This window comes from Pantherophis guttatus, chromosome 3, assembly GCF_059756535.1.
Source record: "Pantherophis guttatus breed Tessera chromosome 3, ASM5975653v1, whole genome shotgun sequence".
NCBI classification, from domain to species: Eukaryota; Metazoa; Chordata; class Lepidosauria; order Squamata; family Colubridae; genus Pantherophis; species Pantherophis guttatus.
The window spans coordinates 126,240,196-126,256,676 of NC_142065.1; positions in this window are offsets into that span (position 1 = coordinate 126,240,196).

Sequence of the window (16,481 nt, forward strand, 5' to 3'; positions counted from 1 at the left end):
ATAATGTTTTCCCCAGGATGGTTACTGTTGCCTGAACATCAAAGAGCCTGCTTCAGCTTGAGTCAGGACATTGCAGATGCAGGGATTTCCCCAAAACGTTGGCAGTGGTCAAAAACATGTCACAGAAATGATGACATGTCCAAATTGACTTGGCATGTTGGAATTTGTTTTGAGTTTTGAGCACTTCAAAAAAAAAAAAAAAAAAAAAAAGCTCATCCACTGGCATAGCTGGATATCTTTCTATTGATCTATTGCTATAATTTCAGGGGGTCTGTCCCAGTGGTGAAATCCCTCCGGATCTATCCGGCTTGCGCGAACTGGTAGCGCTGGTGGCAGGAGGCTCCGCCCACTTGCTGGGATGTCATTACATCCCATTTTTTACCCTCTGCACATGCGCAGAAGTCTCTATGCATGCACAAAAGAGGTACACACATGCATAGTGCGCATGCTCCCGTTTCCGAACTGGTAGCAAAGGTAAGTGGATTTCACCACTGGTCTGTCCCTTGTTTGCTTCACAGAATTATTAGTTTTGAGTTTTCATCAGGGCTTCATGCAAACTATTGATTGTTGCATGTTTTTTTTTTTTCCTAGAAGAGAGCAGATACAATTTGGTCAACTATTTAACCAGAATATTTAGCTATGTTACTTTTATCTAATTCACAATGTTTGCATCAAGAAGGATGTATATAGCAGAGACTCTCCTGTCTGTGAATCAGTCTGGTAACAAATTAAGAAATTTTATTAGACAGTATAAGCTTTTATGAACTATAACTTACCTCATCAGGAACATAAAATGGTCATATTTTTGGTTCCCATAGAGTATTGTGCAGCTTCTCTTATAATGGTTATGAATAACAAACAATAACTCCTGTTGCAAAGAATTTTCATTCATCTGCCAGTTTCTGGGTTTTATATACAGTAGTGGCCAAAATTTTTGGGAAAAGTGTATTTTCTAAAACTAGCTAATAACACCATTTTTTTTTTTTGGAAGTAGTACCATAAAATTGTATATCAATGGAAAGATAATTTAATCAAAAACATAATGCAATAACTTTTATGAAGGATTTGCTATTAGAATAGCAGTTACAGTATAAAGAAGAAAAGTGAAACACTTAGAAAAAACAAGATATACAAAAATTATCACCATAGAAAAAAGGAGATATACAAAAATTATCACCATGTCAGTTAATAGTTTGGTAACCTTTAGCACGAATTACAGCCTTACAAGATCTTCCCATAGAGTGAACCAAGTCTTTTAGTTCTGCAGCTGTTATAATGTGAAACTAAGATTGAATGATTGCTTCTATTAACTGGGTTTTATTGTTGCTTCTGACTAATAAGTTTCTTTAGTCGGCTCCATAGATTTTCAATTGGGTTAAGGTCTGGGCTATTCCCAAGCCATTCCAGCAGTGGAATATGATTATCTTGAAACACCCCCCCCAAAAAAAGTGGTGTTATTAGCCATCAAACCTCAAAAATATATTTTCCCCAAAAGGTTTCCACAATTTTGTATATGGTGCAATAGCCAGCTTCCAATTACATTTCTCCAAAGTTGTTTTAGCACTGTTCATGTTTACTAGAATTATGCTAAAGTGTATGAAAAGATCCTCCATTGCTATTTCATATTCTTCTTTTGGAGTTTTATGGTAGTTGGAAATGGAAGACTTAGTAAAAGTAACTTGACTGTGTACATTCCATATCCAAAGAACAGATCTTTCTATTACAGGAATAAGTTACTACGGTACATTCCTTGGTATATTTTCAGAAATAAATCTAACTGTTTTAAGTCTGAGTAGCTGAAGAAGTAAAACTATGGCAATCTATGCTGTTGAGAACAATTTTAATCAGCAATAGCCAACAGTCTCAGGAATTATGAGTTAAAGACACCTGTTTTGGAGAGTTTAAAAATTATTTTGGGGCATTAAGACCCAGAATGAAAAATAAAACTATAAAATGTGGTCTGTTTGTTTATAAAATTCCAAATTTTTCAATATCTAATAATTCCTTAAAAAATTTTTTTTAAATCAAATCAAAATTTGTGTTTCAATATATAGTCTTCAGTTTAACTGGGTGAGATTTGCCTCCAAATAAATCGGATTTAGTTCAAGTTCAAAGTTCAAAGCCTTTATTTTCATTGTACATCATGTATACAATGAAATTGGTTTAGCCTCTACTGCTGCAGTCCATACAAGAATACAAGACAACATGAATAATATAAAGAATAATCCTTATACAAGTAGTTAGGGGAAAAAAAAACCCTAGTCATACGTTTCCATATATATGTCATATTCTGTGCAACGTGTATATTATCCTGGTGTATGATCTTATATCATGGTATATACATATTACACACTACACTGGCACCAGTGAAATTCGTCATATTAATCTGTTTGTAGTGCTCTTTTGTGTTTAGGAATCTGACAGCCCATGGATAGAAGCTGTTCTTAAATCTGTTTGTCCGGCTGGCTATACTTCTGTGTCTTCTGCCCGATGGTAAAAGTAAAAAGAGACACTGGCCAAGGTATGAATCATCCCTAAATATCTTCCTTACTCTGCTGAAACAGCGGGACCTGGCGATGTTACCCAGTGGTGTTAGGGGGGCAACCAATGGTTTCTTTAGGGATGCAATTTTAATAATTTTATTTATTAGTTAACAATGTAAGTGACTGTTCAATTAATTATTATTGAAACAGACATACATTTCCCCCCCTCACTATGAGTACTAACTTGTTTGAAATTATTTTAGGGAGAAATTAGAATAAATAGCCAACTGAATATGTCACTGGAAAGGTTACTTTGTTTATTTTAAATGTAATTGTATTAATTATTAACATAGGAAGACATTTTTGTATACACATAAACATTTATTTTCAAATAAAGCATTTTTTATCCATATGAGGCATCTTCATTCACACTTGGAGATAGCATTAGAGAGTCCATTTTCTATGACACGATTCCTTGTTCAATATGCTTATATTTATATGGCTAATTTAGGACAGTGAAAAGGCGGGGGGAAGTCCCAGGGAAAACAAGAGTGAAGAAGTAGCAGCCAAATTTTTAAAAAATGATATCAGATAAGATTGGAAAACGTTACTATTCAGTCCAAGAGCTTTTCTGGACCACCAACCCATCTGTTTTCCAAAACATTATAACATACATTTAAGTGAAATGGGAATACTTTTGAGCTGTTTTCATATGCTTTATTGTGTTATTTCTCTCTCTCTCTCTTTCAGAAGAAAATAAACCACCAGTATTCACCTTGCTGGCCAAGAGTTGAATGTCCTTTGCATCCAGCCCAGGGCATCTAAATAAATGTCCCACCATTATAGATGATAGATAGACAGTGCATCTAAATACACATCCCACCATTGCATCTAAATAAACACCCAGTGCATCCATTAGACGTCCCATAGTTATAGATGATTGATAGATAGAAATAATAATTTGCTAATACCCTATCCCCATCTGTTTACCTAGGCAATGGGAGGGGAATCAACTCAACTCTTCTTTATGAAGGAAGATAGATGGTGAAAGTATGAAAATAGAAGTTCTCTTGACCAAATGGTCAAGGTGATATCGCAATAAATCTGCATACAGAAATGAATGGTCCAGTATGAACCAGGGCAGCAAATATGCATCGGTTTGCAGACCTGGTACTATCATACTAAGTTTCAGTTACAAAAGCACTTCAGAGCTGATGGATGTGGGTGTTGGGGGCAGGGTAGAGTGGAAGAAGATGAGTTGTGAATTATTACCCCAGAAACTTCACATTAGAAGCTTCACACACAAGACCCTAAATCTCCATGGGGCGAAAAGAAATAAATAAAAATCAATGCAGATGGCCATAATGGTTTAATGTCAGATGGAGAAAAGATGCTGAAGCTGAACACGGGGGGTGGGGGGAGATCGGTATGTGGGAGGTTGATAAGAAGTCCCTCCCATTAAAAATATCTCCAGGGACTACAGAAATGCTCCTCATATTCCCCATGTATGCTGCTAACAATGCTGATTTCAAAGAGAAAATGGGCTTTTATTTAAGAAAACATGGAGAGTGGGGAGAAGAGCATCTTGTCAGAAGTGGAAGATTTCTACAACCTGTGAACTGCAGGTAGGTGGGACATTCTGAAGAAGGACTAAGAAAGAACCCCAAATTTGTCCTGAGTAATGGAAAGGATGAAGTAGAACAGAAATGCAATAATTAAGAAAATTAAAAAATGTTGATAAATGTCTATGCCTGCAGTCTAAAAATCAGAAGTTGAGAAAATGTGTTGCTGTGCTAGTTTCAGCTATTTTAATAGGATTTAGACAAGGCTTTCCTTGGGTAGATATGGACTATCCCCTCCTTCCTTTCCTCTGTTTTGTAGCATTTGGGGGGCACATTAGAATATCATTTCTTAGTAAATATGAGAAAAAAGCAGTGGTGAAATCCAAATTTTTTTACTACCAGTTCTGCGGACGTGGCTTGGTGGGCATGGCAGGGGAAGGATACTGCAAAATCTCCATTCCCACCGCACTCTGGGGCCAGCCAGAGGTGGCATTGCCGGTTCTCTGAACTACTCAAAATTTCCACTACCGGTTCTCCGAACTGCTCAAAATTTCTGCTACCAGTTTTCCAGAACCTGTCAGAACCTGCTGGATATATATATATAACAAAAAAGATATATAACAAAAAAGTCAAAACAGACGATGTCTCTTTTTTAGGGTTATAATATAATGAGAGAATAAGATGTAATTCTGCTCACAGTAACAAATTGATCATTTAAAAAGTGGAGTACAATAGAACCTCTGGTCATGACCATATTTCATTCTATAACTTTGGTCGCAACCCAATTTGGTAGTGACCCAAACCTAGTTTTGGAAATTTGGCACTTACAAAAAAAATGGTGTGAAAGGGGAAATAAGTGATTTTTTTTGTTGGAACCCAATTTGGTCATGGTCAGAAGCATTAGTGACCAGAGGTTCTACTGTATTTGTATAGTGCATTCAGTAACAGTCAAAGCCAGAGATTCCTATTTGCTGGATAAGACATGGATAGGAGACTTACAGGGAATTTTAGGGCCATACTCTGAATTGGAAAAATCAGGTTCTTGAAGAAACAATGGCAAAATACTTCCATATTGTTGCCAAGAAACCCTAAATGGACACATGGAACTCATATTCATTCATTCATTCACTCACTCACTCGTTTTCATTCATTTTTTGAATTGCCCATCTCCCTCAGAGAGGGACTCTGGGTGGTGTATAATAAAAATAAAAACTTTTAGTGCAATGTGGGGGATGCTGGACTATTTTAGAATATTTTGATTTTGAACCCCCATTTTTTCATAATGGAGATTGTAGCAAACAATTCCAGGCTGGAGGGTTATGGATTTCTTCAACTCTCACATTCTTCTTGGAATGTTCCTGGAAACTAGCAAGGTATTTAGATCAGTTAATGATCCACCCCAGATGATGTGGACAGGATTCTGGGTAGATTGAATGCGACCACATGTTTGTTGGACCCGTGTCCCTCCTGGTTAGTGCTGGCTTCCCGGGAGGTGATGCGAGGCTGGCTCCAGGGGATTATAAATGCTTCATTGGGTGAGGGAGCCTTCCCTGCCGCCTTGAAGGAAGCGGTGGTGAGGCCTCTCCTCAAGAAGCCCTCCCTGGACCCGGCAGCATTGGCTAATTATTGTCCAGTCTCCAACCTTCGCTTTGTGGTGAAGGTTGTTGAGAGTGTGGTTGCGCGACAGCTTTCCCCGTACCTGGATGAAATGTCGCATCTGGATCCGTTCCAGTCGGGTTTCAGGCCTGGGTACAGCACGGAAACGGCATTGGTCGTGTTGGTTGATGATCTCTGGAGGGCTCGGGATGGGTTGCTCCTCTGTCCTGGTCCTGTTAGATCTCTCAGCGGCTTTTGATACCATCGACCATGGTATCATGCACCAGTTGGAAGAGTTGGGGGTGGGAGGCACCATACTACGGTGGTTCTCCTCCTTTCTCTCTGACCGGTTGCAGTCTGTGTTGACAGGGAGGCAGAGGTCGACCCCGAGGCCCCTCATATGTGGGGTGCCGCAGAGATCAGTCTTCTCGCCCCTTTTGTTCAACATTTATGTAAAGCCGCTGGGCGAGATCATCCGTGGTTTTGGGGTGAAGTACCATCAATATGCTGATGACACCCAGCTGTACATCTCCACCCCGGACCACCCCAACGATGCCCTTGAAGTGATGTCCTGGTGCCTGGAGGCTGTACAGATCTGGATGGGGAGAAACAGGCTCAGGCTCAACCCATCCAAGACCGAGTGGCTGTGGTTTCTGACGTCCTGATATAGTCAGCTGGTGCCATCACTGACTATTGGGGACGAATCACTGGCCCCCACGGAAAGAGCTCGCAACTTGGGCATCCTCCTGGATTCAGGGCTGTCTTTAGAAGAGCACTTGACGGCCGTGACCAGGAGGATTTCTCATCAAGTTCGCCTGATCCACCAGTTGCGTCCCTTTCTAGATCGGGACTCTCTATACACAGTCACTCATGCCCTCGTCACCTCTCGTCTGGACTATTGTAATGCTCTCTACATGGGGCTCCCCTTGAGGTGCACTTGGTGGCTCCAACTGGCACAGAGTGTGGCCGCGCAGGTGGTTATGGGAGCGACATGGAGTTCCCATGTAACACCTCTCCTGCGTGAGCTGCACTGGCTCCCGGTGGTCTTCCGAGTGTGCTTCAAGGTTTTGGCTATCACCTTTAAAGCGCTCCATGGCTTAGGACCTGGTTATCTATGGGACCACCTGCTACCACCAATAGCCTCCCACCGGCCAGTACGCTCCCATAGAGAGGGGCCCCTTCAAGTGCCGTCAGCCAAACAATGTCAACTGGTGGCCCCTAGGGGGAGAGCCTTCTCTGTGGGGGCCTATGATCTGGAACGAGCTCCCCCCGGAGATACGGAGGATCCTGGATCTGTGCACCTTCCGTCGCATGCTTAAGACTTTTTTATTTCATCAAGCTGGCCTGGCCTAAATCTTCTCCCCTTTTTAAATGTAAATTTTAATTTGTTTTTAAATTATGGGGTATTTTAAATTTGTTCAGCCAAATTATTTAATTTGTTTTTATTCTATTTTAAATTTTTGTATTTACGTGTTTTATCCTGTGGCTGTGACTGCCCTTAGTCCTTCGGGAGTAGGGCGGTATAGAAATTTAATAAAATAAATAAATAAATAAATCTGTAAATATTGAAAAGCTTTGTTATTACTGTGATTTAATATTCTACCATCAGCAGTCCTCAAAGGCAGATTTAGGAACATCTCCTATGCAGAAATCGTTTGTGTGGGTTGAGCGTTATGGATTCCTTACTCCATGTACTGCTATATTGAAACTTAGGAAGAGTTTAGAAACTTCATTGTGTTTCTTTTCCTTAAAGCACTATTCAGGCATCCTGGTTAATTTTATGTGCCATATCCATATTCAAGCCTGGCTAGGTGGTTCAGTGGCTAAGACGCTGAGCTTGTCGATCAGAAAGGTCGGCAGTTCGGCGGTTCAAATCCCTAGTATAGGTCTCCTGTGTGAGCAGGGGGTTGGACTAGATGACCTCCAAAGTCCCTTCCAACTTTTGTACTGTTACTGTTAATATTCAATATTTTTACAAAATAAATTTATTTATTTATTTATTCAATTTATATGGCTGTCCTTGTCAAATACATGACTCTGAGTGACCACTAATGCTAATAATACTTAAAGACAAACTAATAATAAATAGTAAAAACAAAGAAATAACAAATAACAAACAGCAGCTGAGATAAAATACCAATCAAGCCACATTGTGCATTAACAGTGTGCAAAACTCACAAACAATTAGTTAACATAATATAGTTATGAGTAACTAATTTTACTGCTGCAATCTAATGATACTCATTTTTATATTGGACTGCTATTTTATATTACATTTTGGTTTAAAATTGTTGGGCTATGGTAATTAAATCATACAGAGTTAACATCTGTATACTTTTATTTTAGTTGTTATTGTTAAATTCATCAAAGTTACCATAATATAGTTTATTATTACTCTTAATCAGTGGTGGGTTTCAAAATTTTTTACTACTGGTTCTGTGGGTGTGGCTTGGTGGGCATGGCATGGCTTGGTGGGTGTGGTTTGGTGGGCGTGGCAGGGGAAGGTTACTGCAAAATCCCCATTTCCTCCTGATCAGCTGGGATTTGGGAGGCAGAGAATAGATGGGGGCGAGGCCAGTCAGAATTTTTACTACCGGTTCTCCGAACTACTCAAAATTTCCACTACCAGTTATCCAGAACTGGTCAGAACCTGCTGAAACCCACCTCTGTTCTTAATCCTATATGTATGCATTGTGTATTAAGTAATAGTATGTATGTGTGCATCTGTATCTATATTATAAATATAGATAATCAGCCTATATTAAACCACTGTACAATAGAGCCCTCTTCACTGAAAGTTATGAACTGCAATCCACCATGGTGGTTCTGGAAATATTGATAGGTAGTTAGTCATCCAGCCAGCTGCCATTCTTAAAGAAGGACTAGAGCCCAGATTTCCACTCTCCTAATCCACATCTTAACCACTAGACCACAATTGTATTATTCTATTTTGTAATTTTAATATAGATTCTAGTATTATAATGAGTTCATAACTTGTGCCAATAATTCTAATCTAGCTACTACTTCCATAGTTTATAGGTTAGACTGTTTCTATTAAGTTGAACGTTACTTTATGCTTTTTAAAGATCAAAATAAAGATTCTGTTTTGACATACTTGCTTTTGTTCCCATGTGGTGTTTTCATGTCTTTTAAACAAAACAGTTCTATTTATCTTTGGGATTAAGTAAGAATACATGCACACTTAATGTTTAACTGTTCCTGTTCAGCGTTCATGCTGGTTTGACTCTAAATTGATTTAAGAAGATCCTGTCCAGACTTTGGCAACAACTTGCAAGGTATTCAGTCCCAATTACAAACATTTTTTGCCTTCAATTGGAAAGTTCCCCTGCTACTTTGCCTGTCCATTTTTGTGTTCTGGAAAGTAATATATAATCACTTTCCATTTATATAACTGTATATATATATCTTTCTGTGTGTGTATTAATATGTTTCTGTATGTGCATTTTATGTATACAAATTTAAAGCATCAAAACACAAGCTTACAATCAGTAAGCACTGATTCAGCTTTTGCACTTTTTGAAATTAAAATATATGCAATTTAAGTATATTTAATTTATTTAAAGACCAGGAATATGTCTTTGGTTTTTGATTTTGATGAGCGCTATGAGAATTCTTAGTTCAATTGTGTCCAAGATCATTAGGATCCAGTTGTGATATTAAATTCAATATGTATCAGTGAAAATGAATCATGAAGCATTCAGTCTGGTTTTTTTTATATCTTGCAGTGCCTTTCCTTTAAAGATTTGTTTTTGTATTTCAACTTTAGGATGAAATTAAAATAACTATTTAAGGTGTACCCATATGTTGGTTGTCCAGGAAATTCTAATCACTTTTTGCTTTCAACACAGAGTTCTAAGCTGTATCCTAAATTGTTTTAGAGCTTTGTATGGTTGACATTTATCATATGGATCTATCTGAGGAACACAAATTCACTATCCCTCTTATGTGGATTAATAAATAGCTTTGTTTTTTTCCTAAGTCTAGAACTTTAAAATATACATTTCATAACAAGCATTTTAGCTATGCAAGCATTTATATTCCAAATGTTCTTTGGTGTTTTAAAAGTGATACTTATTACAATTTAATATGATGAGAGATGGACTGACTCATCTCTGCTTCCAATTGAAGCAAATATGTGGTCTTTAAAATGATAAAGCAAGTGTATACTACATTTAAGGTAAATGTAATCCCAAGTACTAAAGAACCAAAACAGTAGATTCTGAGTCTCACCCAAAATAAATTTAATTCAAAGCTATAAGGACTTCAAATTTGTTGCATTTTTAATTTTTATACTATAATCTTGAGATCCAACAAATGGACTCAGATGAAACACACACATACACACACACTTAATCAATGCAATACAACAGACTTTTTTTAAAAGTCCTATTAACTCTTTCCATAATATTAATTAGTGTAGGCAAGTCATATTGTAACTGCTTCTATTAAATAAAATCTGACCTTTACGGTAAATCACTCAGAGGTCTACTCATTGATTTTTTTCTTCTGCCCACTCCTGATTATCTACAACATTCTTTACAAGACGTTCTACAATCAGCAAATCCACTGAAAGTTGGCTAGTGATTTACCAGTTCACTACAGTACTCTTTCTAGTACGTTGTTATTGTCTACAACGTATTGTCTACTTTTGCTATTGGAAAAGTATAAGAAGAATTGCTATCTAAAGGTCACCCAGTCAACAATGTGATTAAAAATATTTCCCTGCATTATTCAAGAGATTAGATTATACTGTTCGCATTTTCAATACGATCAGGATGTATTTGACTTTCTTTAAATGGTGTCTATCATGATTTCTAAACAGCCTGAAAAGTCTAGATAAATACAGAAGGTAGCATGCTCATCCATGTCCCTTGAAATGCAGAAGGACTGTGAACTGCACTCCCCAATTTTGTTAGAAAGAGTTTCAGAAAAGTTTCTAGTTTGGGATAGAAATGAATAGTAATGAAAAAGGCGTAGTATCTGCTTCTATTTAATGACAATATTAATATATTACTCAAAAACAAATACTTTGGGGCAATTTACATAAAGTATGCCAGTAAATATACGTAATGTATACCAGTAAAAAAAAAAATTCTGGCCCAAGATACTCCAGGGATTTTTGTAATAGCAGATGAACTAAAAGCTAGGTCTCCCCACTCCATACCCATCATCTTCACTACAACATCACTCTTGTTGTGATATAGAGAAGATCACAACTTGGAATGTAAGAAGAGTGAATGATAAAGAACATAAATGGCAAACAAAATGAAAGAAAGTAAATAACCTTTTGTGTGCCAGTGAAATTAAGAGAAAAAGGAAGGATAGCATTAGATCTGTATGAAAATAGTCTGATCTTGTGGAGTGGAATTGAATGCATGCACCAAAGTAAAAGTGTTGCTTTAATTATGAATGAAAGGGTAAAAGCGTGTATCAGATAATATATTCTAAGTGGTCATTTAACTAGTTATGGGTACATATGAAAGTAGGAATCCACAGGCTGGTGATAGTAGCATGTTAGCCTTCAGTAGATGGTGTTAATAGAAAAACAGGAGGTCAGAATAACAGAGTTGAAAGAGACCTTGTAAATCATCTAATCCAACCCTCTGCTCAAGCAGGAGACCCTATACCATTTCTGAAAGTCTCTTCTTGAAAGCTTTCAGTGATGAAGCACTCACAACCTCTGAAGGCAAGCTGTTCCATTGGTTGATTATTCTCACTGTCAGAAAATTATCTCCTTATTTCAGTGGTGGCTTTCCAAAAAATTTTCTACCAGTTCGGTGGGCATGGCTAGGTGGGGGGCATGTGACTGAGTGAGTGTGGCCAACTTGACATCACTCATACCCATTGGACTTGCAAGGCAATGGGATGCATGTGCATGAAGAGCATGGCGGCAATGAAGATGGTGGGTGGGGTGAGCGAGTGGCAACTGGGGGACCAATTAAGGGGCATGGCCAGCTGGTCATCACTACTGGTTCGGCAACCTTGGCCAAATTTCTACCAACGGTTCTTGCAAACCGGTGTAAACTGGCTGAATATCACCTCTGCCTTATTTCTAGGTTGAATCTCCCCTTCATCAGTTTCCATCCATTGTTGCTTGTCTGACCTTTTTTTTTATTGCAAAAGTTTTACAATTACATTTTCACCCCTTTTTTTTTCCACCCCCCCTCCCCAAACTTCCCATCCTCCCTAACCCTCCCTAACCCTCCCCCCCCAGACTTCCCTATTATGTACTCATAACTAATGACACTGATATATAAGCTTGAACCCATCCCTCCCCCTGTATAATTTTTCCTCTTTGTCTCTTTGCATTAAAATATTTCTAATACATTATTTTCAAATAAAAGCTATTTGATACTTTCTAGTTTGGTATTTGTTCTGAACATATTCTATCCACCTTTTCCATTCCCATTCATAAGTCTCTTGTGAACAGTCTTTTAAATATGCTGAAATCTTCGCCATCTCTGCAAAACTAGCCATCTTCAAAATCCATTCCTCGATAGTGGGCAAAGCTTCATTCTTCCAGTATTTACCTATCAACAATCTTGCTGCTGTTATCATATACAATATCAATTTTGTTTCACCCCGTGTAAAACCCTTAACTATACCCAATAAAAACAACTGTGGAGAAAATTGAATTTTTTTCCTCAAAACATTCTGCATGACCCACCAAATTTTTATCCAAAAAGCCTTAACTTTCCTACAGGTCCACCAAACATGATAATACGTAGCATCCAAACATTCGCATCTCCAACATTTTGGCTGAACATTAGGGTACATACATGACAACTTTTTAGGATCTAAATGCCATCTATAAAACATTTTATAAAAATTTTCTCTCAGGTTTTGCGACTGTGTAAATTTAACATTCTGAACCCAAATTTTTTCCCAAGTTTCCAGCATCACTGGTTCTTCAAAATTCTGTGCCCACTTAATCATACAATCTTTAACTAATTCCGTTTCTGAATCTCTTTCTAACAAAACATTATAAAGCCTTTTAATATGCATTGGACCTTTCTCTCTTATATGTCTAACCAATTCTTCCTCATGCAACATAATACCAGTTTTTTGGTCCTCTTTCCATCTCAGTTGTAGTTGATTATATTGTAACCAAGTTAAATTAAACCCTTCATCCAACAGTGTCTGTAATGTCTTCAGCTGCCATCTGCCCGCATCTGTGAAAAGAACCTCTTTATATAAACCCCCCCCGAGTGACATTATATTTGTATTCCACAAAGTATGACCAAGATCCAGCCATAGCGGTATTTTGTAATCCCATTTGAGTCGGTGCTTCTTCCAAACTCTCATCAAAGAGTCTCTAAGTATATGACTTTTAAATACTTTATCTACTTTATCGTCGTAAAATAAATAAGCATGCCATCCAAATTCAAGATCAAAACTTTCTGCATTCAATATTCCAGTCTTTTTACTTCCAAACCAATCACTTGTTAAAGTTAAAGCTGCTGCATCATAATATAACTGTAGGTTTGGGAGTTTAAGGCCTCCTCTTTCTGGAACATCTTGCATAATTTTCAATTTCACTCTCGGCTTCTTCTCGTTCCAGACAAACTTATTCACACCAGACTGCCAAACTTTCAGTTGTTTATCACTTTTAAGCACCGGAATCATTTGAAACATAAACAGAAATCTTGGCAAAATGTTCATCTTAACTGCTGCTATTCTTCCAAGTAAAGACAGTTGCAGCTTTTTCCAAGTCTCCATGTCTTTCTGAACCTCTCGCCACAACACCTCATAATTATTTTGAAACAATTTCATGTTTGATTCTGCAACCTGAACTCCAAGATATTTTACCTTAGGTACAATTTCAAAACCTGCCCTCCTTTCAAACTCATGTTTACGATCTTGTGTCATATTTTTAACTATCATTTTAGTCTTTTTTGAATTCAGTCTAAAACCTGAAACTCTACCATAGTCTTGTATAATGTCCTTCATCAGGATTGTTGATTCCATTGGTTGTGATAGGGTAACAACCAGATCATCTGCAAATGCCTTTATTCTATAATCCTCTTGCCTTATCATTATGCCTTTCAAAATTTTAGAGTCCCGTATTGTATTTAGCAAGACTTCCAATGTTAAAATAAATAAAAGTGGGGACAACGGACATCCCTGTCTTGTTCCTTTTTCAATTTTAAACTCTGTCGTCAGACTTCCATTAATAATAATCTGTGCCTTTTGCTCTTGATAAATTGCTGAAATCGCCTGTATAAATTGGTCCCCAAAGTCCATCTTTTTTAAAGTCTTTAGTAGAAAATTCCAATCCACTCTATCAAAGGCCTTCTCTGCATCCAAAAAAACCAGCACTGCAGGAATCTGTTTATTCTTATCAAGATATTCCAATAAATCTATTACTTGCCTTACATTGTCCTTCATATATCTGTCCTCAATAAATCCCGCTTGATCCTCATGAATCACCTTTTGGATTACTGGCATCAACCTGTTGGCTAATACTTTCGCATAGATTTTATAGTCTGTATTCAAAAGAGATATTGGTCTATAATTCTCTGGTTTTTTAGGACCAACTTGTTCTTTTGGTATCAAAGATATATAAGCAGTTGTCCATGATGGGGGTATTTTACCCCCTTGTTGAATATTGCAAAATAAATCTCTAAGTTGTCCCACCATTTCAGCTTGTAAAGTTTTGTAATACACTGCGGTCAAACCATCCGTACCAGGAGCTTTAGCTGTTTTTAACTGTTTAATTGCTGCTATTATCTCCTCCTCTGTTATAGGGTAATTCATTCTTTTCTTTTGTTGATCAGTAATTTTTGTAACTCTCTTGTCATTTAAATATTTTTCTATAAATCCATTCTGCACCTCCTCTTTGGCATATAGTTTGGTATAATAGTCCACAAAAGCTTCTTTAATTAATTTTTGTTGAAAAATTTCTTTCCCTCCAATATCAATACTATCAATAGTCCGTATACTTTGTTTTTTCCTCAATGTGTAAGCCAACCATCTGCCCGGTTTGTTAGCGTTGCAAAATGTATTATGCTTCGCATATTGTAAGTTTGTTGCAACTTGTTCCGCCATAAGCATTTGAAATTGGTCTTTCAAAAGTTTTATAGCACTTCGTATTCTTTCATCTGTTGGGTTTTTAATAAGTAACTGTTCTTTGTTCTTTATTTCCGTTTCCAGTTCAGATCTTTTCTTTTGTCGGAACAGTCTATGTTTAGAGTTCATGTAGATAAGTACCCCTCTCATATAAGCTTTACTTGCGTCCCAAACAATTTCAATTGGGGTACCTTTATTCAAATTTGTTTCAAAAAATTCTTTCAAATGCTTTTTAAGTTCTATTGTATTTTTTTCATATCTAAACAAGTTCTCATTTAATCTCCAAGAACGTCTCTCAACCTTATCCATCTCAATTTCTATCCATACAGGGCTATGGTCAGTCAAAGTTCTTGGAAAAATCTTTGTTCTTTTTGTCTTAACAAGTAGATCATTTGACAACAGGATAAAATCAATCCTAGAAAAGGATCTATGTCTATCAGAAAAGAAAGTGTAATCCAATTCTTTTGGGTTATGTATTCTCCAAACATCTTTTAGTTCCATATCTTCTTTCATATCAAAAAAAGTCTGTGGTAGTCTAATTCTAGACTTTGCCAAACTCTTTTTATCTAGTTTAGAATCAATTACTCCGTTCCAGTCTCCCATAATTAAAATAGATCTATAGTCCCATTGCAATATTTTAGTATGTAACATCTTATAAAAATGGTCCTGTTGTTGATTGGGAGCATAAATTCCAATCAAAAGAATTTGGCCATTTGCTGTAAACAATTCAATTGCTACAAACCTACCATCTTGATCTGCTTCTATAACTTTAGCTGTTAACTTTTTATTTACATAAATAACCACACCATTCTTTTTCTGCGAAGTTGAAGATATAAAATGTGCTCCTAGTTTTGAGTTTATCAAATATTTTTGATCTTGAGTTGTAATATGCGTTTCTTGTAAACATATTATATCATTATTAAATTGTTTCAAATATGTAAATAGTTTCTTCCTTTTCTGTGCTGAATTCAGCCCATTGACATTCCAAGATAAACACTTAAAGGTCATCAGCCTCTTTCTGGAGCACAGAGCAAAATGCTTGAAGATCATCCGAAAGCTTCGATCTCGCTCCTCCCATAGCTCCACTCTCTTGTACAGTACTCTTAACTGCCTTCTTGTCTTGTCTTTCCTGTTGTTGTTGTTGCTTTTGTTTAAGTAGCTTAGATTGAGCTCTAGTTATACGTTGATCTTTAACTTCAGTCAACTGAATCAAGTCCAAAATTGGAGAAGAATCAAACAAGGGCTCACTCAGAAAACCTCCTTCTGCACCTTGCACTACTTCTAATTCCTGCTTGGACTGTTCTTGCAATTGCCTCTCTTCACTCTCTTTAATCTCCAAAACTGTGGATGTACGTGGAGATGGTGTTCTTTCCTTAAGAATAGTAGTGTAAAAGTGTTGTGCCTTCTCCACGGTATTCAACCGATATCCTTCTCCCTTATATCTAAAAATTATCCCAGCCGGTGCGTCCCACCGGAAGGGTATCTGTAAATTTCTCAGTTCCTTAACAAGAAAACCAAATTCTTTTCTGGCTTTCAGCATTTTAGGAGGTAATTCTTTAAAGATTTCAAGTCGTGAACCCCCCACTTGTACAGAAGTATGAAAAGATTTTTGCAGGATATCATTTCTAATTCCTCTATCTGTAAAGTATATGACCACATCTCTAGGCAATTGTCTTTGTCTGGCCACCCAAGAGTTCACTCTATAGATTTTATCTATTTTGTGAAATACCACATCAGGATTAACTTGTAG